The following is a 26,500-nucleotide window of genomic DNA, read 5'->3' as shown; positions in this document are numbered from 1 at the left end:
GGTTCATTCCGCTGTGGTGACCCCTAATTAATAAATGGACTAAAAAAATTAATAGGAGAAAATGAATGATTAAAATCAAATGATGATAATAGTCCTGAAACGATATTGGTAATTTGTTGCTCTTTACACCATTCATCATGCTTATAAGACTTTTAAAGGCTTAATATGTAAGTTTATTTTATTATGTTAAAATTGATTATATTTCTAAAATAATATATAATAAATGATATTATATACATATAGCATATATATACAGTTGAAGTCAGAAGTATTAGCCCCCCTTTGAATTTTTTTTTTTCTTTTTTGAACATTTTCTAAACAATGTTTAACAGAGCAAGGAAATTTTCACAGTAGGTCTGATAATATTTTTTCTTCTGGAGAAAGCTTTATTTATTTTGTTTCGGCTAGAATAAAAGCAGTTTTTCATTTTATTAAAACAATTTTAGGGACAAAATCATTACCCCCTTTAAGAATTTTTTTTTCGATTGTCTACAAAAAAAAACATTGTTTTACAATAACCTGCCTAATTATCCTAACCTGCCTAGTTCACCTTTTTAACCTAGTTAAGCCTTTAAATGTCACTTTTAGCTGTATAGAAGTGTCTTAAAAAAGATCTCGTAAAATATTATTTACTGTCATTATGGCAAAGATAAAATAAATCAGTTATTAGAAACGAGTTCTTGAAACTATTATGTTCAGAAATGTGTTGAAAAAAAAAAAAAAAAAAAATATATATATATATATATATATATATATATATATATATATATATATATATATATATATATATATATATATTATAACATCACAATGCCACAAGGATAATAAATTACGCTTATTTTAAATTTTTTTTTTTTTATAAAATTTTAGTTTTTAAGTTTTTTTTGTTTTTTTTTTGGAACAGCATCTACACTTATGAACACTTAAGTCTGTTTTTCCATATCCTGAGGTCTCCATAATTCTGGACCAGGTCCTATCCTGTGCAGCTGCTGTGGTGGTCATGGAGAAGTGGAGAGAGTAAGACTGATTTCTGAAAGACCACAGTGACAGACAAATCTCCGCATTGATCCAATGGGCCAGCCTGTACACCTCCGGGTGACCTGGTCACACCTGCAGCTTCTCCACGATGGACGTCCAGCCTCTAGACTGCAGCTCTGCACAAGTTTGGCCAGAGGATAAAAGGTCATGCCCAACTGAGCCTGGTCTTTCTCAAGGTTTTTTTTCCTTCACTTTCATCAATTGGTAAATGTTTTTTCACCACTGGCTTGCTTTGTTTGGGAGTTGTGGAGCTGCGCATTGATGGATTTGCTCTTCAGTGTTTGGACTTTCAGCAGTGAAAATTAAACCACACTGAAGTAAACTCTGAAAACTGGACTGACAGTTTCAGTTTACTAGAGCTTCTGTTAAGCTGCTTTGACACAATCTACATTAAATATAGAAATAAAGATGAACTGAATTGAAATGTTTAAATGTTTTTATTTAGGTAAAATTTTGTTGTTTATAAATGTTCTACAATATTTGCATTGTGTTAGCAGTTTTGGCTAACGCGACAATGCACTTGACACCGTTTTCCCCTTCCAAACAGACAACAAAAAATAAAAGAACTTTATTTGAAGGGGATTCATGAATTCCAGCAGGAAATATCTAATACTGCAGTTTTCATGAGTCATTACCAGATGATCCGAAACAAATCGGCTAATCTAACTAATGGCGAGGTTTTTATTGTGTAGAAATTGTGGCGAAGAGAACCACTGAGGACTATTAAAAACCTCCCAGAAATATTAAGAGAAGCTGCAACTAATTGGAAGGCTTACGAGCATTGTGTTGTTCATGAGACTGCAGGCTGACTAACACTCATATTCTACTCTAAAGATGTGCTGGGTTGTTTTAACTATGTTAAGCTGCTTTGGCATAATCTACACTGTAAAAAAGAGCTAAAAAATAAGATGAATTGAATAAAGATCAATCCAACAGTTGGGTTTGTGCAAATTTGACCTAGCATTTAGACAAAACAACTTAGCAGACACACAACGTTGAGTGTTATTACTAGTTTAGATCTAGATTGTGATGTCAAGTGACCAAAATTCAATGTCTATTCAATTCATTCGTTATTTCTTTAGCTCTTTTACAATGTAGATTGTGTCAAAGCAGCTTAACATAGAAGCTCTAGTAAATTAAAACTGTGTCAGTTTTCAGAGTTGAAGTTCAGTTCAGTGTGGTTTAATTTACTGCTGAAAGTCCAAACACTGAAGAGCAAATCCATCGATGCGCAGCTCCACAAGTCCCAAACTAAGCAAGCCAGTGGCGAGGAACATTCACCAATTGACGAAAGTGAAGGGAAAAAAAATCTTGAGAGAAACCAGGCTCAGTTGGGCACGACCATTTCTCCACAGGCAAAACTTCTTGTGCAGAGCTGCAGTCTAGAGGCTGGAGAATGCTGGATGTCCATCATGGAGAAGCTACAGGTGTGAGTAGGTCACTGGCGGGTGTTCAGGCTGGCCAACACGATCGATGCGAAGGCTCGTCTGTCACTGGGGTCTTTCAGGAATCAGTCTCATGCTCTCCGCTCCTCCATGACCGCCACAGCAACAGCTCAGGATATGGCCTGGTTCAAGATTTTGGATACCTTGGTATCATTTTTTCACAGGTCACATCAATGGGGCCGCATAATGAAGAGGGTTGGAAGTAGAGGTCTGCCACGTGACCTGACCAGATTTCTGCGGCACGGGAATAAATTTCCGAATAAAGCGCGGGAGCGGTCGGTAACGGGTTTAATTTGGGACAGGAGCGGGCTGTCTAGCAATATCGCTCCCGACTCCCGAGCGAGCACGCATATGTATGTGTGTAAATAAAATAGCGCGATGCTGTGTTCAGCTTGTTTGTTGCTGTGTGTGTGTATGTGTGTGTGTGTGTGTGTGTGCGCGCACGCGCGAATGAGAGGTGTGTGTGTGTGTGTGCGCTCGTGAATGAGAGAGAGAGAGCTTTGCCTGTGTGTGTGCTTGGTGCTTATCTGTGTGTGTGTGTGTGTGTGTGTGTGTGTGTGTGTGTGTGTGTTAGTGCGCGTGCACGCAAATGAGAGAGAGAGAGAGAGAGAGAGAGAGAGCTTTGTCTGTGTGTGTGCGCTTGGTGCTTATGTGTGTGTGTGTGTGTGTTTATACAGTCAGCTTGTAATAGGCTGTCTGGACTCTGTAAAGCTGGGAGGTTTTCGGTTTTGTTCTCCCCTCCTGCTCTTTAGCGGGATCGGGCGTGGCGGGTAGAAAACGGGGCGGGTCAGTCAGCGGGACAACAAATGCTGAATATAAGCAGGAGCGGTCGGGTTCGGGCTAAAACCTGGCGGGTGCAGGCGGGAGCGGGATTCAAAATTTAGTCCTGTGCAGATCTCTAGTTGGAAGTCACGGAAGAAAGTGAAGAGCGGGGCGTAGGTGCGTGTGAGGAGGGGGGCCGGTAAAATGAGGTACCAGATCAGATTCCAGAGGTTCCAGATCCGGCTTGTTCCAGCACAAATTAAGCCCTGGTTCTCCAGCCTGCGGTGCCTAGACTGCAGCTCTGCACAAGAAGTTTTTGCCAGAGGAGAAATGGTTGTGCCCAACTGAGCCTGGACAAGAATTGTCAATAAAGATGAATTGAACTTTATACTTCTACTGGAGTAACATGTTATTATGGTATCTGTACTTTCACTTAAGTATCTGATTTGTGTACTTCATCCACCTCTGTATCGGGTTTAATCAGCATTTTTAGAGTGTTGTAGTTATACTTTGTTAATTTAAATGGAAGTATGTGCTAATAAAGGCCGTAGTTACAGTGAAGCCAGCCTTAATAAACACAACTAATGAAATATTTCCAGCGGTGATCAACACATTTTCCGATAGAAAGACAGAAGTGTGTGATTCATCACATGGCCCAAATCATGCAGACTTTTTCTCCAACTTCATTGAGTAGCAAAGCCATTCAGACACAAAACCCCTCGAGCGTGATTTAGCATTCATCATGCACAAAAGCCGAGCATCTTGAGAGGCAAATTAAACGAGTAATTATGTAGTCCTGCCCCGTAAATGTACAAAACAGCGGGGTCCTGTGGGGTCAAACGTTTCTATTGTTGTTTCAGTTTTACAGCCTGAAGAACACATCATTACCGGCGAGCGGCACAAACTTGTGCACTCGGACTAAAGAGACGAAATAAAAGAGACACACTGTTGGTTGACCAGAACAAGCCGTCAGTGTGTTTGTGAATGAGAGACGCTGGTGGTTTTGTTGAGGTCTTGTGACTTTGTAAATGTGTGACCTTAAGAAACCTTCGACCTTTGGGAGAAGGGAAAATATTGAGTAATTAAACAAGCAGAGAGTTGAAGCCTTTTTTTGTCTGTTCGTCATCGAGAGGTCAGAAGAAATTGCTTTAGGTTGCTCCTTCATAATTCAAAATTCAGAGGGTAAAACGCAATCATTAAACTCTCTCTAAAATAGACACAATTTTTTGGCAGCAGCACGGTGGCTCAATGGTTAGCACTGTCGCTACACATCAAGAAGGTTGCCTGTTCGTATCTCGGCTGGGTCAGTTGGCATTTCTGCATGAAGTTTGTATATTCTCGCCATGTTGGCGTGAGTTTCCTCCTGGTGCTCCAGTTTCCCCCACAGTCCAGACACATGCGCTTTGGGTGTATTGAATTAACTAAATTGGCCTTAGTGAATGAGTGTGTATGGGTGTTTCCCAGTACTGGGTTGCAGTTGGAAGGGCATCCACTGCATAAAACATGTCAGAGAAGTTGGCGGTTCATTCCACTGTGGCGACCCCTGAAATCAAGACTAAGCCATTAGAAAATGTGTTGTCTCTTGAGTTAATAAAGGTAACTCAGAGCCAAACGTTCATGCTGGTCATTTATTGGGACACCACCAAGACAATACACAGCATACTGGTAACACCCCTGCTGGTCTTCTTCTCAGCCTCTTTATATACTGCACACATTATCAAGTGACACATCGCGCCCTACTGGACAACATTATTATGCCATATTACAAAATGAATGAAAGACTGAATTTCTTTTGGAATAAACGATTAATCCTTGCTAACAGGGAACATTTACAGAACATTCAGGAATGTTGTGTAAATGTTAGTCCATAACAGTGGTCATTACAGTCATGTAATGTTGATAGAAAAACTTTTAAGAAGATTAATATAATATTGATGGATTGTTCTTATAACATTTTAAACACGATTACATTCAATCCTTCAGTTTCTTTCGGCTTAGTCCCTTATATATTAGGGGTCGCCACAGTGGAATGAATCGCCAACTATTCCAACATATGTTTTACGCAGATGCCCTTCCAGCCGCAACCCAGTACTGGGAAACACCCATACACTCTCACACTTATACACTATGGCTAATTTTGTTTACTTAATTCAACACGTCAAAGTTCCTGAAAGCAAAGAAGGTTAAGGTGCTCCAGGATTGGCCAGCCCAGTCATCAGACATGAACATTGTTGAGCATGTCTGGGGTAGGATGAAGGAGGCATTAAAAATGAATTCAAAAAATCTTGATGAACTCTGGGAGTCCTGCAAGAAGCAAAGTCAGACCTTACTGTCCTAATTCATTAAAAATCAAGGCATGGTCATGTTTTATTTTGGTAAAATAAGCGTAATCCAGAGGCCTTTGTCTTTCATATAAGCCTCTTCTGATTCCAAATGATCAAGTAGAAGTCCAGGTATTATTAGTTGTTTCTAATAGGCGACAAGATTTTTTTCAGAGAGTTTACACAAATGCTGGGTTCCATACAATTGATTTGTGTTAGGACTCCCCCTGGCATATTCTTTAGTTTGTATTTTGGTTTTGTTCTGTTCTCTACCTTTGTTGTTAAAGGTTTTGTACCTTTTCTGTAAATTTTTGTATTCTTGTTGAACGCTTTAATAAAAATAAATAAAAAAATTGTGTTGGGACATTCATGCAAAAATCTTCTGCTGAGAGCCAGAGGGCGCTCTCGCGGAAACTCACGAACCTGTCCGAATACACACGAAGAGGCCAGAAAACCCACTGTGGAAAAACGGTTTGCTGAATAATAGAAGATTTAACTACTTTGATTAATTCGGCGTGATTAATAAACATACGCCTGAGGAGGATTTACTTCAGACATACAACTGTAGTTTTGAGGTGAGTTTGGAGTAAACACATGTTGTTATATGTTGTAATTTCATGTGCAGCTTTTACTAGTTCAATTAGCAGTGATGTCATTAACAACAAACCGAACTCAAATTTAAACTGATTTGGATTGTGCAAGCAAAATTCTCCTACAATATGAATATGCTGCCTCCTGATTGTGATTGCGGTTATACTCATGGCAGGTATTATTTGATAGTTTGGTCATTTATTTAACTAATTTGGCAATCGTCAAACATAATCTGGGAAACGGTTTGAATTTCCGGTTGATTAAAAAAAAATAGTGTTCCATTTGGGACGACACTAAATTCATATACTAAGCTGTTGAGTGTGTAAGTGCATGAGTAGTGTATAGTTTAGTATTTGGGATGCAGCTTTAGTGTTTTTCGTATGATTATATTTGAACACCGTCATTCTAACCATTGTGTGCACCATATAAGAGGATCAAGACTGATGAAAATGTACGTCTCTGTTAGGCTTCAAACACCCTCTACTGCAGTTTGAAGGAAATATGTACTAAATGACCCAAAAACATGGCATGCTGCCATAAGATGCTACTATAAACAGGACAGCATGCTCAAGCAGACCCAGTTTTTCTTGTCATAGTCACAGCGTTGGTCGTTATAGTTTGACATCGTCTTCAGAAATAGATCACCTTTAACATTTCTTAATTTGTGTGGTGTTGTTTTCAAATGAGAGCAGTACTGTTATGTACAGTATGTGTACATGGTTGAAGACAAAATTATTAGATTTTAATTATTTTTAAAGGGTCTCGAAACACCAAAACACATTTTTTGAGCTGTTGACAGTCGTATATGTGTCCCACACTGCTAAAAACACTATTAGGACACCTATATTTCACTAAAAAGTGTAAATTGGTTGTTTTTGCATTATTTTAAGCAAATTCGTACTTCCGGTTTGAAACGAATTTTTGAACCTGCGTCACGGTCATGACATAATAGCGTGTATTCCAGCGTGCAGACTGGGCGTCTGTGCCAGAGTGAGTCTTATTACGTCTTACAGTGAGATGCATTAATGCATGAGTAAGGCTTGGTTCAAACCAATCAGCGCGCTCTATTGAGAGCTCAGAGTCACGTGTGGATTAACAGTGTACGTGACGCTCGACAACAATAACTTACGTGTCTAAGGAGGATTATTGTTTACCTGAGAGCTGTTCTCATCTGCAAACGCTGAAATCCGGATTCGCTTGTAGTATTCTCTTCATAAAGACGCGGCTCTAGTTGCTGGTGATTGTCCTGTCTCTACAGATTTGGTAAGTGAGCGACCAGTGCTCTTTGTTTATTCAGTTTGTTCGTATCGAACTAAGTTAACTATTGCACCGAGTGTAAACATGTTAGCACCACAACCAAACTTTAACCTCGTGTAGGGTTTTTACCGCATTTTGTGACCGGAATAACACACGCGGATTTCTGACGCTACCTGCCAAGAGCTTCTGAGTTTCCGGGAAATGCGGAGGTTTTTTTTCTCTCATTCGCCGTGCGGTATCAAACATTGCATGAAAAATACACGCTTAGAGCAGATCCTCGTATCAAATATCTTGTTTGTCGCGAGGGACATGAATGAATTCCCTGAATCAAAGAGCCAAACTGCAGTTAAAGTCCAACATTTAATAATTTGGCAAATAATTCGACTACAGATGTCCATGTAGGTTAAACACCATCACTTTCTCCTGTGTGTGTATTTTGACTCAGAAACTCACGCGTGCCCAAATAGACACTCCCACACCCTCCCACTTTAGTTCCTCCGACACTCCCCCCTAAACAGAGCTGGACACGCCCACTTTTCTGACTTTTTCCAAAGTAGAGGTGTGAAAACACCCTGCTGAAACGAGGGGGTTTCATTGCCCTTTAAATGTTTGTCCAATGCTGTTTAATAGAAGGATATTTTTAAAACACATCTTTAAACATGGTAGTTTTAATAACCAATTTCCTATAATGATAATGATCTATTGTCTTTGTTATGATGACACTACATAATAGTTTACTAGTTATTGCGCAATATATTGTTCTCTGACTAGGTTAATTAGGTTAACTAGGTAAGTCATTGGACAACAGTGGTTTGTTCTACTCAAAACAAAGTTATTATTATTTTTGTTTTTATTTTTTAGGGGTTTTCATTTTTATTGATAGGAGAGTGGAGGTGTACTAACAGAAAAGTGAGGGGAGCAGAGATAGGGGAAGGATCGGCAAAAGACCTCAAGCTGGGAATCGAAATCGGGTCGCCGTGAGCACCTCTGTGCCATGTGTCAACGACTAGGCTATAGGCACAGGCTAATGCTAATTTCTTAATAGGGCTAATAATATTGAGTTTTTAATATATTTTATTCCAGCCAAATTAAAAACTCACTTTCTCCAGAAGAAAATAAAACAAAAAATAGTATGAAGAAACTGCTTTGATTAACATTAGTTTTGAATATATATATATATTTTGTCTTCAACTGTAATGCTGTGTTCACACCAGATGCGGAACGCGCGGATAAATCACGCTATTCGCGCGTAAATAGCCGCGTGAATATTTGAGTTTACTCGCTTCAGTCGCGCGTCAAACTCAGCTTCATTCGCGTGTCAAATTCACTTCAGAACATGCGCGGATTTGCATGATGGGCAGGGCTTCTGTCTGCCCGAAGACTCTAGCTTCATAGCTAAATGGCTAACATGGATTTTATGAAGAAAATAACAGTGTTTATGTACTTTATGAAGACTGAAAAACAGCGTTGATACGTTTAGGGTTGTGTCTGAGTCCACTACATCCTTTCAGAGGTGCATCCAGCTCTGTGAGCTCATAAACTACTCCAGAAACTTAAAGTGGATGACGGAGGCTTTCAGCGGTGCTTCTGACTGAGCCAAGCCGAGTTTGATGAACCCTCGGAACACCGACAACAGGTTCTACGTCACAATCACGCCCCCACAAGAGCAAGCTTCTGATTGGTTAACGCGGCGCGAATGTACGCTGAAGTTCAGATTTTCGAATTTGAGAGATTCGCGCGAAACGCTAGTTAAGCGAGTCAAACGCGCAAAACGCTCAATTCGTCCCGCACCATTCGCGCAATTTGCGTCATTCGCGCCGCGCCATTCTCGCGTATCACGCCGCAGGATGTCTATTCGCACGTTTGCATTGACTTAACATGTAAATCACTCGCGCTTAACACGTGTTCCGTGTCTGGTGTGAACGCAGCATGAGACTCAATCACAATTCTATACATTTTTTTTTTTTACCCCTACCCTTTTCCCTACCACTTCAGATAAAAAGGGAAAGGCCTACAACATTTACCTCTAAGAAATGGGACAGCATTACAACACCTATACACGTCATCATATGTCATTGTGAGCTCTTACTTCATATGAGATCAATGATACTGACTGCTAGTTAGTCCAGTTGCATGATTTTTATTTTATTTATTTTTTTGTATTATCTTCATGAAATCACTGAAGGCACTGATATTATGTTATCTTCATGATGTAATGTGGCAGTAAGATCGTAACTGTACTGTGTATTTACACCATGGCCATATTCATCTAAACACACGACAACAACATTAACATTATAGCAGACACTGTAAAAAGGTCATTCCCAGCCATTAGACTTTTCTTACAGGGTATTCCAGTGTCAACTGTGAAAGTATGTTGTGGGACTTCTGTACAGGAGTTATTAATATGGATTATAGATAGTAAATTTTTTAAAGCATGACAGTAAAACACGTTATGAATGTATTAAAACATGCTTGTTTGTAGTAAAAATTTAAACTAATGACAAAAATACTAATTTGTGCATCTCCTGACTTTTGTGTGCAGTCATGCTGTCGTTGTTGATGGTGTATTTTGGGAAGTTTTTGTACCCCTTAGTTTCTAGGCCCTGGAAAATCTCAGTTTCAAGGGCTATATTGCCCTTCCCCCTTAGCCCTACGCCTTCAAGCTAAAAAGAATTGGGACACCACGACCCCTTCATGTGAACGCGCAAATTGAGAGGTAGGGTTAATGGGTGGGGCTAAGGGGGAGAATTGGGATTGGACCTAAATACTGTAAAACAAGTGTGATTAGCTTAGCATATTAGCCAGCATTGTTTAGTATGCTTCTATTAATTAATTTTTTTTTTATTAAAGTCTGCATGAACTGTAAGCTGCGACAATTTTTTTTTCTTAAAGAAACAGAATATTATTCAACTCACCTTCATTTCTATAGCGCTTTTACAATGTAGATTGTGTCAAAGCAGCTTCACATAGAAGATTATAGTGAATTGAAACAGTGTCAGTTCAGTTTTCAGAGTTGAAGTTCAGTTCAGTGTGGTTTATTATTCACTGCTGAGAGTCTAAACACTGAAGAGCAAATCCATCAATGCGCAGCTCTACAAGTCCTGAGCTATGCAAGCCAATATTAAATGTGAAAACTGTGGGCGTGGCTTTTTTTTTTTCTACTGTGAGCTGATTGGATGCAGTAAAGTAGGCATTTCATTCAGAAAGATGGGGAAAAGGGGTTTAGGGAGAGTTATTACAACCTAACAATCTCTTCCTCCTTATCATTTCTGCTCGCTGTCATATTGAGGTCAAAACTGGCAGCTTGAGGGGCGTGGTTAAGTATGTTAGCCTCGCCTAATACCTCAGACAGACATAATCTGAGAATGTAACTGAAAACAAACACAAAGTACATTTTCAGATTTTAATTTTAGATTACAAATTAGGGTTGGGCCGATAGACGATGACCAATAGACAAAACGATGCTGAGCCGAGTGATAATCTCCCGGCAATCGCGCGTCTCCTTCCCGGTCCTCAAATAAGTCACGCACCCTTCTCACCCCCACATCAATGATAGACCCCCCCCCCCCCCCCCGCTCGGTCTTTACATGATGCCGATTCCATTATCCATCGCGATGTTTCACATTAGACATCGTACAATGCCAAATTTGTCAACATCGCCCAACCCTATTACAAATTTTATTTGTTCTTAATGACATGCACAGATGAACTGTTTACCACAAAACTAGCAACAAACAAAATCAACATGGTTAGATTTGATTTCATGCATGCTTTAAAGTAGCTTTCCTATCTTTAGGATTGATCTTTAAAAATAAGTAAGCTCTAAACAAACCAGGACTAAATATATCATTTCTTATTTTTTTGTCAGCACAAAATGTGAACACGCAATTAATCTCATTTTATTGCATCAGATAAAGCACTCGAAGTTCCTCTTTCAGATTTGTTTAACTTTTGAGTTCTTTTATGAGCGTAATTGTATAAAGCGCAGGTTTCAACTCGATGCACTCTCACTGACCCGCGTATTTAGTTTGGCTCAACTCACACAGTCAATTTGCTGTATCAGGTGATGTTTTAATCTTGGAGGTAGGCTTTTACATAAACACTTCCTCGTGATGAAGAGGAAAAAAGTCGACAGCTGGGTTTACAATTAGTTTAACTCAGAAACTTAATGTCAAAACACACATCTCTATGCCATCAGGGTACCATCCACATCCCAAAATATCCTTCAAACAAAACCAGAATTAAGAGCCCGCATATTTCCGGATGTTTTCCTGTTTGATCTGAAATCAAATGTTATTCCAAATTAGGGCTGAACAGTATATTTTTTCAGCGTTGATATCGCAATATGTGCATTCACAATAGTCACATTGCGCAATCCCATTGTCAAGTATGGACTACAGTTGATCAGGAGCTTGTAGATTAATAGCCATTTATTAACCAATTAAACTTTATTAATCGCAATTTTCCCTGTTAAACACATCAAGTGGCTTTCAGATAGGGATGCAACGATTATAGATTTTAGTTGTACGATTATAGTCTGAGAAATAATCACGGTTTCACGGTTAGCGTTGATTATTTTGAATTCATTCATTTTAAAACACTGTAAATGAACAATTTTATTTATTTAGTGATTCAAGGCTGTTTTCATTTGGGCTTATGAATTGCATTTTAAGACTTAGATTTTTTCCTCCATGAAATTTTGATGATAAAAACTGTCAAAAAAGTGTTTTTATTTACACTTTTAATAGTTTGAAGTGATATATCGTCTTCACTTGTGTTGTAAATCAGGGCTTTTCAAACTTTTCTTTAATCGCGCACCCCCAGGCACCCCTCCCTTGAGCCAAAACTATGATGCATGCGCAAACATCTTTCACATATTACGTTTAATGTGCGTAGCATTAATTGCATTGAAACCTAAATATACAGCTTACCTGATTCAGTGTGATGACTGAGCCTGTTTCTATGAGGACAAGATGCTAATCTGTGGTTGGACTCCTGACACGACTAACCGTAAACCATCTTCCACTGTCAATATGCATGAGCCATAGCCTATATGCTTTTGATGTACGTACATACAGAAAATGCTTCGCGAAGCCAAGTTCGCAGAGCCCTGACGATGTGGTTGAGTTGAACATTAAGGATGTGTACATGGGACACCAAAACTTTAATACGATTAAGACTAGTGATTAGAATCTACCATGTAAACAGCAATTTTAGATTACCTTAATCCGACAAAGGGATAAATAAACTAAACAGAAATGGAATTAAGACATGTGGAGTATGCAGATTAGGGTTGTAACGGTATGAATTTTTTACGGTATGATAATCGTCTAAAACAATACCACGGTTTGACGGTTTCGCGGTATACGGTATGTTACAAATGTTACAAAATAATAGAACAGTGAAGCAAATTTGACTTTTTCCAAATAATATATTTTCAGTTACTATAAACAACACCACTTACAATGAACAAATAAAAAAAAATAAGAAAATAATAAATAATGTGTCAAAGTTCAAATAAAGTTCAAATAAACATGGTGCAAATCCTCAGTAAAAAAATAGATATAAATATTTACTATACTATAAATAGTTACATAACAAAACTAGATTCAATATGGAACATCCTTAGGTTTTATGTGCCAGCATGGATATGGTTGTCTGTGGATATGGATTTGGATGTGGTTGTATGCAATGCAGACAAACAGCTGCACCTTCATTTGCGTCTTTTGAAAACAGCAAGAGCAGCAGTTCGTCTTTGCTGTGTCACTGTTTTGTCATGTTTCTGTGCTGCTGTGCATGCAAAAGTACTTAGTATGAGAATTATTTCATGCAAAACTTTTTTTTTGCGTTTTATTTAGCCGAGCATAAATGTACAGCCTATCTCTCATTCCATGTTGTTCAAAAAGCTCAGTGTTGGTCCACAAACAAAAGTGAAACCTATGCTTATTGGTTGTGATATAGCGAGTTTGAACCAATCTGGGCATGGAGGAGGGACAATGCATCAATGTATCATGTCTGGTTTGTCCGGAGACACAGTGACGAGCGTTTCTTTGTCAAATCAGCGTTGTCAAATTTTGATGACGTAACCACACTGATTCCGGAGCCTCTGAAAGTCCGCGAATGTTATGTGATACAGCACTGGAAAGCTGAGATTCTCTTCTTTATGCCAATCTTTGAATTGTATGAATCGGATCAGCGGATCAAAAGTTATTAAACATTTAAGAGCAATACTTATTTTTAGCCGCGGGCGGCTGTCTCGGTCTTTAAGGGTTAAAACCGTTGATATGCAATTGTTCATGGTATGATAATTGTGCACGTTCAAATCGTGGTAAACCGTCATACCGGTATATTGTTACAACCCTAATGCAGATATTAGTGGCATTATTGAAGTAGATTTTTTTCGTCAGTTCTGTTTTCAGAGTTAAAGTTTAGTTTAGTTCAGTTCAGTGTGGTTTAATATTCACTGCTGAGAGTCCAAACACTGAAGAGCGAACATCGATACGCAGCTCTACAGGTCCCGAACCATGCAAGGCAGTGGCGACAGCGGCGAGGAAAAAACTTCACCAATTGGCGAAAGTGAAGAATTAAAAAACCTCAAGAGAAACCAGGCTCAATTGGGCACAACCATTTCTCCTATGGCCAAATGTCAAAGCTGCAGTATAGGCGCCGGAGGCAGGAAAATGCTGGATGTTAGCAAAGACTCGTCTGTCCCTGGAGCATTACGGGAATCTCATGCTCTCCACTCCTCCATGACCACCACAGCAGCTGCTCAGGATACGGGCTGGTTTATGGTAACCTTGAGAACATCTCTTCGCTGGTCTTGGATCGCATCAGTGGCACTGCATACTCTCTGCGGGCCTCAGGAGGAGTATCCTCAAGTGGAAATAGACAATAACTAGAATAATTAGCGAAGCAGTGTTTATGCGTGCTGTGTTTGCCTGAGGTAATTAGCTTGCCGTTATTACCGAAATGTGTATATTCCATACAAAGTGTGAAGCAGATTGGTTGAGAGTGCTCGCTGCAGAGCCACTTGGGTGGAGCTCACCTCCAATGAGGGGGAGCTTGAGCTCCAGCTCCTCCGTCCGCCCCTAACCTCAACCCCTAATGACATCACATTTAGAAGAAGTGCTGCAAGGTAGAGCCAGAGCTCAAGCTGCCCCTTGCTGGAGTTCAGCTCTGCCCGTGTGGCTCTGCAGTGATCACCACTTGGATTGGTTAGTACTACTTACATAAATAGCGGTGCGCTCATGGCATTCGTAAAACTTCAGATCTTTTTCAACTAGGTGCGCCTGGAAAATGTGCGTGCCTTGCTTCCTATTTGCATCCTCAAGTCGTGTGCCTCTATTGGAAATGACACCCTAAGCTTATTGGCATTCCTTCCAAGGCGCGTGCTTAGCAGCCACATTTTAAAAAAACTGTAGAGCTTCATACCGAAACTCCATACCGAATCTTTTCTTTAGTCGTTATTGACAATGGTGTACGGTCAATAAATAGCGATACTGATTTTATCACCCAGCCCTAAACCTGCTAATAAACTCCCAGTATTTTTGTTGTTATTTGATGCAATAAAAATCTTCTTGCTTACTTAAATATTTTAGTAGAATTAAATACATTTTTGGTGGCGCAGTGGGTAAAGCTGTCGCCTCACAGCAAGAAGGACACTAGTTCAAGCCTCAGCAAGGGTCATTTGGTATTTATGTGTGGAGTGTGCATGTTCTCTGTGTTCACATGGGTTTTCTCCGGGTGCTCCGCTTTCCCCAACAAGTCCAAAGACGTGCTATAGGGGAATTTAATAAGCCAAATTGTCCATAGTGTATGTGTGTGAATGTGAGTGTATGGGTGTTTCACTGTGATAGGTTGCAGCTGGAAGGACATCCGCTGTGTTAAACATATGCTGGATAATTTGGTGGTTCATTCCGCTGTGGCGACCCCAGATTAATAAAGGGACTAAACCGAAAAAAATTTGAAAGAATGACATTTTCTAGTAATGTCAATTTCAGTCAAACTGAGTAAAAATATTAAGTTAAACTTTGTAAATTAAAAAAAAAATGTAGTTGATACCTTTTTAAAATAAATTAAATCAATATAAAATATTAGTTTTCTTGATATAGTTTGTTTTTCACAGTGTGCACTTAATTCTCTACTAATTCTCAAACTACTGAAATGTCAATAAAAACTCACTTTGGTAAACTACAGAGTTTGTTTTTCAACATCAAAATCCCTTAATGCAATTCATAACCATAAATAAACATGTAAATCATGACATACAGAACATGTTGATTAGCAAATCTTGACAGTGATCATAAAATCAAGAGAGTAAACAATGACAGAATTTTCCATTCAGCTTGACCTGTTTCTTTAACAAGGCACTTGAATAAACATTGACTGAAAGAAGTCAAGCTGTTTGTGATAAACCGTCACTTACAGAGTCTTCTGACTTTATCTCGTCTTTCTTCTTTGCACAAAGCAGTTTTATTCTCAGTGGCCTTTATGTGAGGACAAAAACAGGAGAAAAAAGCCACCATTAGCCATGTAAGAAGCTCATACAAGCCATTTTCTGGCTGTTTTTGTCCAGCCTCCAGGTCTATGACCCGGTCATGATCCCAGCAGGGACACAATCTGCGTCCGAAGTGCAGGAGGTGCCACAACAAAACCGACTGATATAGGATGCAGTGACTCCGAGGGGCTAGTTAAGAAGCAAGTCGAGCGAACATGAAGCGCTGAATGCTCAACTCGACATGTGAAAAGAGAAGGAAAACATACTGAAGCGAAGCCCTCGGGCTGTCGGTCATTTTCAGCTGAAAAAAAGAGATGGCTTTTACATAACATGCCACTAGGCACTCTTTATTTGTCCTGCCCAAATATAGTCTACAAGTTCCTATTTGAGTTGCTGTTGCCCTTTTGTCTGGAACCAGTCTGGCCATTCTCCTCTGACCTCTAGCATCAACAAGGCATTTGTGCTTACAGAACTGCCGCTCACTGGATTTTTTTTGTCTTTATGGACCATACTCTGTAAACCCTAAAGATGGCTGTGCGTGAAAATCCTAGTAGGTCAGCAGTTTCTGAAATACTCAGACTAGCCCGTCTGGCACCAACAACCACGTCACGTTCACCTTTCTTCCCCATTCTGATGCTCAGTTTGAACTGCAGCAGATCGTCTCGATCATGTCTACATGCCTAAATGCATTGAGTTGCTGCTATGTGATTGGCTGATTACATATTTGCGTCAACGAGTAGTTGGATGGGTGTATCTAAAAAAAAAAAAAAAAAGTGGCCGGTGTGTGTGTATGACATGCACAAAAGCCTTAAAAATTTACTTTTCACAATACAAATAGTTTAAGTTTAGCTACAATTACCATGTTTTTTTTTGGTTTGTTTTATGTGTGCTAAAAGCATGTTTACAGACACCTGCTCAACAGCCTTAACTGGTTTCATGAAATTTAATGCCGATCTATGTAAACCTAGCCTGCTGTATTTAATAGTTAGTTTGCTTGATTAAACATAAATATGTATACAGGGCTCGAAATTAACCTTTTTGCTTGGTAGCACCGGTTCTCCTAACTTTAAAAATTTAGGCGCATCAGCCAAAATTTAGTCGCACCCACTAATTATAAGCACCGTAACTACAAGTTTTATACAAACATATTAATTGCATTTGAAATTAACACTAATCAAACTAACAAGCAAAAAATATATATTTGCAAGCCTGAGGAAAATATGTCTCAACGAAATCCCGTTATCACATAACATAACTGAGTGACCAAAGGGTACACAGACGGCTCACTGGCCCTACACGAATGAGTCTGTTAACGATATAACTGTGCTGTTCTCACGGGTGCTGTCTGATATTGCACTGATGCTTTTGACATATACTGTACCTTATTATATGCATACATGTTAATAGCAATACCGGTGTATTCTTGAGTAGCAATATTAGTTTACTCAGTGCAAGCCCGTTTGTGATGGTGTCAGTGGTGTTAAATTTGACATATAGCTGCCACTTGCACGGCGGACAGCATCTGGCGATTATATGAAGGATTAAACAGAAGCTCGCGTGCTAGATGTGGCAAACAGTTGAAAATTCCATCCCACAGACTTTTCATAGCGGACTTGAAGCCACTGGAAGTCTTTTATCCACACTTCGAAAAGTGTGGTGGATTAACATTCAGCACATGGTCACTAGTAAGATGTGTCATTATTTGTAACTAGATGGTTTCTAAAACAAAATCTGTCAGTGTTATCTTCATTCTCATCTTCAGCGCTTTACAATTTTTTCGCGGTAGTAGCTCTCTCTGTCATCCCAAGCCAGATGGCATTGACTGAGTGATTGACAGCTGATATTTCAGGGCTAGAGCAGTGGGCCAATAAGAAGAGCACGAAGGCGGGGCAAGCATTACAGACTTGGCTTTGTTTACTGCAGCAAGTTGACATGACAACTGTTTTAAACCATTCCTGAGCGCTGCGTTTCGCGATTCAAGTGCAGAGCTGCATTCTGCGTGAATAGCCCCTTTCACACAGTGATACCGGTAAATATCTGGAAAATTTCCGGAACGACTTTACCGGTATATTCAAAAAAGCGCTGTTCACACAGGCGGGGACGTTACGGAAATTTTCCGGAAAAGAGCATTCACACATCCATTCCAAAATACCGGTAAATTCTGACATCATTCACCACAAATGAGCTTTAAACTGCTGCGCTTGTATTTGTAAACATTTGACTACATTACAAACTCTGTGGATGATCAATATTGTGAACAACTTTCGCAGGATCACTTTCTCATGTCGAGATGTTCATAATATGTGCGTGTGCAGGCGCTCACAGGCTGTTTCAAAGGCACACGCAAAGCTTGATGGTATACAAACAACGGCTTATCATAAGCATTTACACAGTTGGCATAAAGAAGAACATATAAACGTGATCTGACTAACTTCTAGCAGCTAAATGTGTCTGGAAAAATATTCAAAGGCTTTTATTCTCATAAACCACGCGGACGTAAATGCGCCTGACTGTTGTAATTGACTAAAGCAAACGTCTCACGTCAGCACGTTCTAGACGTGCACGCGCTTATTACGGCAATCTTCCTTCTGCATTCACACAGCGCAGCATTCCGGCAAATTGCCGGTAATGTTACAACTTCTCTTTCCGGAAAATAGCCAGAACGAATTTACCGGTATTTTAAAAAAGGACCTGTTCACACATACAAGCTTTCCGGAAAATTGCCGGCAATTTTCCGGAAAGGTCTGTATGTGTGAAAGGGGCTAATGTCTCCCGAATCCGCACATGTGGTGAACATTTTGCAGTAAAAACTGGTCGCACACAACAATTTTATGCACTCGCACAAATGCTCCCACATATATTTTGAGGTCGCATAGATAAAATTTCGGGCACATATGCAACCAAAATGGTCACAATTTCGAGCCCTGGTAACAAAAGCACAATGCTGATACAGTAATATTGTTAAAGCAAAATCATGTATGTTTTTTCCATTTTATCCTAATCCCTAACTGGAACATAATGTCTTGTATTTGGTCTAAATTTTTCTCTTATTTTAGTTGACAAAATACACAAAAATTTATTTGGAAGTGGATAGAACTCAATCTTTTAAGTGATCTGGTACTTCTTGTTTAATTCGCACCTATGTTGGATTGCCAGAATTCATAGTTAATGAAATGAAGTGCACTAACTGAGCAATCACACCAGAGTTCACTTTAATGAAATCAAACCTGCCAAGTGTGAACACACCCTATGATTTGCCAAGCTTCTGAATGTCTCAGAAATCAAACCGTGTTCACTGCCAAGATGTTCATTACATGTCCGAAAGCATCTGCTTACTGACGCATTGCTTTCCATGTGAAATTATTGGCATCAACCAGTTCCATTGGCATGAGCATGTTTTTTGTCATAAAATGAGCTATATGTTGGGTATGCTTTTGCTATTAAGTATGGCTTTAATTTGAGTTGCGATATTATATGATATGATACAGATTTCTAACATTTCTAAGACTTGCCAAAGAAGAAAAAAAGGCAAGGTTGATCAAATTTGCTGACATTTGTTTAACCATGATTTTATTACAGTAAATGTGTTGTCATGTTTTAGCACACTATTACTATTTGGAGAGGAGCCACAACCTAGTACAAAAACTATGGTTTTAACTACAGGACGTGTAGCAAAGCCATGTTTTATTTGTAGTTACAACTAGACCCAGTTATTGATTATTTGTGGTTAAACTACTAATTTCCATTAGGGAGCTCACAACCGTTTAATTACTTTAAAAAGCTTATTGATGTCACCTTGACAGTTTTTATGGATGATACCTTGACTGGTTTATGAAATTTAATGTCAATATAATAACAGCCTATAGTTTTATAATAGTATGCTTTATAAATATAGTCTGTTGCATTGCGTGAGAAGCACACTCAAATTTCATCACTCGGCTTTGTTGTTATGCTGAAATTTAACTAGGGCTGCAACTAACGATTAATTTAATAGTCGATTCATCAGATTAAAAAAAGCATTATTTCCAACCCTTTATTCAATAAAACCTTTAGAAAGTGCACACACATCCCTGAGCTGTAATACTACTAATAATAAAACAAAAAAACTAATGCTGAGTTCAGACTGCTTGATTTTAGCCCAGATTTTGGCTCGCTGACAGGTTTTGAGAAATCGCTAACAAATGCCTGAAATCATAGACAAATCGGTGCTCGTGCACGTGAGTGACAATCACACAGCATGAACTATCAAAGACACGACCTGAGAGAATCGCAGATGAGTCGTCAATGCCTGTGAGATATTTGGTGTGCTAAATATCTGGAGCTGTCGGCAATTCAAATCTTGCCGTGTGAATGAGTTTTAACTGAAAATAACATCGGCGATTGTCTACAGCCAATGAGAGAGAGCAGCATCCACTAGTGTGTGTGTACAGTCAGCGGGAGGCTGGAGGAGAAGTTAAAAACGCTCCTTTTCGGTTTATTTGGACCCAAGAAATGGAGGAAAAACTAGTGAAGGTTTGACAGGAGCACCCGTGTCTGTTAGACGTTTCATACAGAAAGTTAAAAAAGAAAGTTTTGGAGAATTTGCTAATTCCTTTCAAACTTAGGAGAGCAAATATGTACATTTTCCACCCCATTAAAGGCTTCTCTCTCATTTGTAGTTAATAACAAAAGATATACTATGTGTTTTTTGCTGTGAGACGTAGTTTGGACGAAGTTGGCGGCAATTCTTCCTATTGTAAAGTCAATGCAATGTGAAAGCCCCTGTCGCCTATCCTTCTTGCAGTGTAAACAAAGCAGTAATGAAACGCTAGCCCTGATAGTCATGCAGTGTGAAAACATCTGTGACACCACTACTTTAAAATCATGCAGTCAGAACTCGGCATAAGTAGTTTTGTCCTGTTATCAATCCATATATCTAAAAAAATCTTGAATCAAGATGCAAACTAGACACATGAAACAGCATAAGAAATTACGTCTTGTTTTCTGAAAAACACCTCAAAGTTAAATGATCGTTGCTTAAAACAAGCTAAATGATTTGCCAAAGGGGTAAGAAAAATAATCTTAATGAGATCTAATCTCAAAAAAAGTTTTCAGCATCACTTCATTTTCTCATGCCCTTTTTGTTTTTTGGTCTTGATGTGAGATTTTTTAGATATTTGAACTGGAAACGAGACAAAAAGACGAAGAAAGAAAAGTTTTCTGCAGTGCAGCTTTACATGACAACAGATTGAAAAATGATTGATCCAAAAACGGCGAGTGAATAAAATGTGTGTTAAGTCTTGCAATGCAAAGAGCACAGTAATTACCTGCTTTACTACTGTTATTAACCCTTTAACTGGTGAGTTTTAAAGATTCTATCTGGCCCCGAGAGTGAGTTTTGTTAGACAATCATTACTTTAGAATGTTCACCCCTAATGTTTACGTAGTGACGCATCATGTTTGTCACGTGACACCGCAGCCACAGTAGCACTGTATGAGAGATGTGTCCCTTTTATTATGCTTTTTCCTTTTGTTTCAACATATTCACACGCTTGCTCATCATGTCATCAACTACCTGATATTCCAAATCACAAAAATGTGTGAGTGTTTTTGTGTTGTTTTGCTCTTGGAGCGGTTCGCTTTCACACTGCAAAGTTTCTAATCGGACCAAAAGAGCTAAAACAAGTCACGTGCGAGTAAACTCTCCTCACATTGGTCAGAGTGTCAGGGTTTATTTTGCAGCGTCCCGCTCATCTGTCAGGAGAGGTGGTGGTTTGGTGGTGTTTGACATGGTGCATGTGATGTGTCTGAAGAGTGAGGAGAGATGCGGTGGGGAGGGGTGAGAAGGGTGCCTATTTGAGGACCGGGAGGGAGACGCGAGATTACCGGGAGATCATCACTCGTTTGCTGGCATCCGGAGACTCGCGTAACTTCCCGCCCTACTCATAATTCTCTCTTTATATAGCCGTATGCCTATTACATATCCATAAAACACTGTCACATAACCATGCTTGGATTGGATCGCTTTCTCACTGCAATCAAACTGCTCCAGGGTTCATTTCAATCGAGCCGAGACCACCTCACTCAGGCGGTCTCGGAGCGATTACTTTGGCGCGGAATAGAGGGCGATTGCCCTGTGCACATATGCCAAACGAACCGCGCTAACTGGGCAAATGAGACAGGTTCCGAAACAAAAGTGTAGGTGTGAAAGCACCCTCAGACAAAAAAAGGTTGGGAACCACTGGTTTAAAAGACGTATAAATGATCTTGATCGTGATCTATAACGAGAGATGGGTTGTAAACATTGGTGAGCCTGTGCAATTTGAAGCCTCAGTTTCCTGTTCTTAGCTAACAGGAGTGGCACCCGGTGTGGTCTTCTTCTGCTACAGCCCATCCACCTCAAGGTTGGACGTGTTCAGAGATGATTTTCTGAGTTCGAGTTACTGTTGCCTTTCTATCAGCTGGAACCAGTCTGGTCATTCTCTGACCTTTGACATCAAGGCATTTGTGCCCACAGAACTGCCGCTCACTGGATATTTTCTCTTTTTCAGACCATTCTCTGTAAACCCTAAAGATGGTTGTGCATGAAAATCCCAGTAGATCAGCAGTTTCTGAAATACTCAGACCAGCCCGTCTGGCAATAACAACCATGCCCTGTTAAAAGTCACTTAAATCACCTTTCTACCCCATTTTGAGGTTCGGTTTAAACTGCAGCAGTTCATCTTAATCATGTCTACATGCCTAAATGCATTGATTTGCTGCCATGTGATTGGCTGATTAGAAATTTGTGTCAACGAGCAGTTGAACAGGTGTACCTAATAAAGTGGCCGGTCAGCGTATATATTGGTTGTGTGAATGTAGATCAAAGCAGCAGTGAAACAGAGGCCAGTGATGGATTCAGTACACCGGCTTCACATTCTCTCAGAATAAAACACGCACCACAAAAATAATATCGCACACTGAACTCTGTGAACTCCTTTGTTTTGCAGAGAACAGATTGATTGGTTTGCAGAAGTGGCCATGTGAGTGAGCACATCAAGCTTGTGCTCCATCTGACGGCCTCATTTATGCTTTGTTTCTTTTGCTTTGTTGCAGCTGCCCACAGAGAGAGCAATATAACAACATGAAAACAAAAAAAACACACTCTTCTTTTTTGTCTTTGGTTTTGAACATGATGTGGATCGAGGGCTTCACGCACCAACACACTGACTGTTTGTAACTAAACACTTGAGCTCAGGTATTTGGCTGGGACATGGGCTGATGTTCTCAGCTGTGCTTGTTTATCTTGTTTTAGGATTGTTGGCTGGTTCTGTTACACGTCCCGTTCACTCAGCGACTTGATCCGATCCAGATCTTAAACCCTGTGGTAGGCATCAACTTGACTTTAGTGTAAACATGTCTAACAGGACGTTTCTCTGAGGTAACTTCTGAAGTTTGTCTTTTGCTTTAAAGACAGCTCAAGACATCTTTTTCAGATATTTTCAAGTGATGTTTAACAGAGCAAGAAATCCTTTCACAGTATGTCCTTTTTTTGACATTTTTTCCCTTTTCTATATATTTTATATATATATGTATATTTACTATATATTGTCTATATATTACTACTTACTAATTATATCTATCCATCCATCAATCCATTAATTTATAAATCCATCCATCAGTACATTAATTTCATCCATCCATCCGTCCATTCTTTCCATCCTTTCATCCATCCATTGATTCTAAAATCCATCCATCCTCCGTCGATCTTTCATTTCATCCATGCTTCCATCCATCCGTCCATTCATTCATTTCATCTATACATTCAATCATCTGTCCATTCATTCTTTCCATTCATCCATCGATACATTTATTTCATCAATCATCTATCCATCGATCCAAATATTGTATCCATCCATCTATCCATCCATCCATCGATTCTAAAATCCATCCGTCCGTCCGTCTGTCAATTTATCCATACATCCATTCATCCGTCCATTCATTCATTTCATCCATCCATCCTTCTTTCCATCCATCTGTCGATACATTCGTTTCATCCATCATCCATCCATCGATCCAAATATTGTATCCATCCATCCATCCATCATATCCATCGTATTCATCTATCTAAATATTGTATCCATTCATCCATCCATCCATCCATGTATTCAAATATTGTATCCATCCATCTATCCATCCATCTAAATATTGTATCCATCCATCCATCCATCCATCGTATTCATCCATGCAAATATTGTAACCATCCATTCATTCATCCATCATATCCACCGTGTTCATCCATCCAAATATTGCATCCATTCATCCATCCATCCATTCAAATATTGTATACATCCATCCATCCATCCATCGTTTTCCTCCATCCAAATATTGTATCCATTCATCCATCCATCAAAATATTCCATCCATCCATCCAACCATTCATCCAAATATTGTATCCATCCATCGTATCCATCCACCCATCCATTCATCATACCCATCCATCCATCCATCCATCCATCCATCCATCCTTCCATCCATCTATCCATCCATACATAATGATCAATATCACAGGAGCAGTGCAATATGATTATACATAAGCACTGGTGGGAGGCATGCGTTGGCTCGAGGCCGCAGGCCAGTGTCCCTGTTACGACTGATGCTTATATTTATTTACAGAGCCTTTGTTACAGTGTAGATATTAAAATATAAGATAGTTTTTAATTTCTAATAAACAATTCTATTTTGAATTTAAATAGTTTTTGTCTTGCGGTTACATTAATTTTACATTTGAATAGCCAAAATAACAAGTTTCAGTATTTTAAATGTGATTAATTTTTAAAAAAAGGTGCGATTAACTAGTTATTTTTTTTAATGGAATGACAGCACTAATATATCTTATATATATTTGAATAGCTTTCCTTGTGAAGAGCTTTCTTTAGTGTCACTCTGCTAAAGATGAAACCCTAGTGTCATCCTGTCTAGTTTGTTTGTGTCAAACCTTCCCAGGAGTCCTCAGTCCTGCATGTCTCTGGGGTTTTTTTCCGCAGCTCCCCACAGATTGTAATGCAATCAATATTAGTGCCTTGAGTGAAAAATGAGCTCTGGCTCTCTGGGGGGCTATAGATCTCTCAGGATGGGTCTTGTTCAAACGCAGAGAGAGAGATCTATTGGCTAATAACAGCCGAGACTCTCGTCGCAGTCATTATTACGATTGCTGTTATGCAAGATGGTGATTCATGTGATGGCTGGAAGGTAAACAGAGGTAGAGTGTGTATATCATCTCTTTCTGGTGTCGTTATTGTGTACTTTAGAGTCCAGCGAGCGCCAGAGAGCTGTGATTTAATGATCTTTCACATACACGACAGACTCTCGCATCACTGAGTCTTTGTTAGTTTCAACTCAGTGCTTTCTTATGCTGAACCACACCACCTTATGTGAAGAAGAACACTGCATGATTTATTTTAATAGAATAATGAAACATCTAATGTAACTGCAACCTTAGAAACCTTTAGTACAATATATTTTACTCCATTTATATTATTTCATTTATATATATATATATATATATATATATATATATATATATATATATATATATATATATATATATATATATATATATATATATATACATACATACACACACACACAACAGTTTTGTCTGGTTCTCAAATCTGATTGGCTGATAGTTGTGCGATATTATGCAATATCAGAACTCATACAGCCTCTTCACCCTTGTGTATTACTCCGCCCACACGAGTGGCAAGCAGAGGACTACAGTTTGACAAATATGTGTTTTTGTAAATAAATGTAAACCCTTTTTAGTATATACAAAGTATTTGTCTAAAGAGGGATGTTTAAACTCCAAAAATGTGTGCTTATTGCTTTGTATTTAGTAGGCCTATTCATTTTTATGTTTATATTAGCCTCTTATTTCCCCTTATTTAATTCATGAATATAATATAATAAAAAAAAAAATGATGATGCCATATGATTGGTCATCATGACTGCCGCAACTTTGAGGCCTAAAGTGTCTGGCTTGACAGCTCCGTTTTTAACTCCGCCCTCGCCTGCGCTCGGTTAATCTCGTTGAACGCCGGCTGTAGCCGTGCTTCATGTCGAATGCACCTTATGTTTGGGAAGCACTATATTTGAAAAAATTAATTTATTTAATGTTTTATTTATTTTTTCTTTTATATTCATTCATTCATTCATTAATTTTCTTTTCGACATAGTCCCTTCATTAATCTGTGGTCGCCACCGCGGAATGAACCGCCAACTTGTCCAGCATATGTTTTATGCCCTTCCAGCCGCAACCCATCACTGGGAAACTTTTTAAAATATTTTTTCAGCAATTTTTTTTTAACTGAGAGAAGAATTTTCAACGGATTTCTAAACATAATACTTTTAATAACAAATTTCTAATAAATTATTTATTTTATCTTGGCCATGATGACGGTACATCAGGAAAAAAATACTTAAGGGGGTTAAAATTATTGACCTTTTTTTAAAAAAAAAAATTAATAACTGCTTTTATTCTAGCCAAAATAAGACTTTCTCCAGAAGAAAAAACTAATATACGAAATACTATGAAAAAAACCCTTAATCTGCTTGTAAAGGTATAGAAA

The 26,500-nt window shown here is 39.0% G+C and overlaps 1 protein-coding gene across 5 annotated transcripts in view; it reads left to right on the top strand.

Annotated features, from left to right (window-relative positions):
- Positions 1 to 5,967: 5,967 nt before the first annotated feature.
- rftn1b (raftlin, lipid raft linker 1b) overlaps positions 5,968 to 26,500 on the top strand; it is a 400,288-nt gene continuing 379,755 nt past the window's right edge. For all 5 annotated transcript variants that reach the window (XR_015512125.1, XM_087288120.1, XM_087288116.1 and 2 more), the window contains exon 1: positions 5,968 to 6,141. The gene's annotated coding sequence lies outside the window, so the exon portion shown is untranslated. The remainder of the gene's footprint in view (positions 6,142 to 26,500) is intronic.

This window comes from Danio rerio, chromosome 16 (genome assembly GCF_052040795.2).
Source record: "Danio rerio strain M-AB ecotype USA chromosome 16, GRCz13ab, whole genome shotgun sequence".
Classification (NCBI taxonomy): Eukaryota; Metazoa; Chordata; class Actinopteri; order Cypriniformes; family Danionidae; genus Danio; species Danio rerio.
This window is presented reverse-complemented; position numbering and strand designations above follow the sequence as displayed.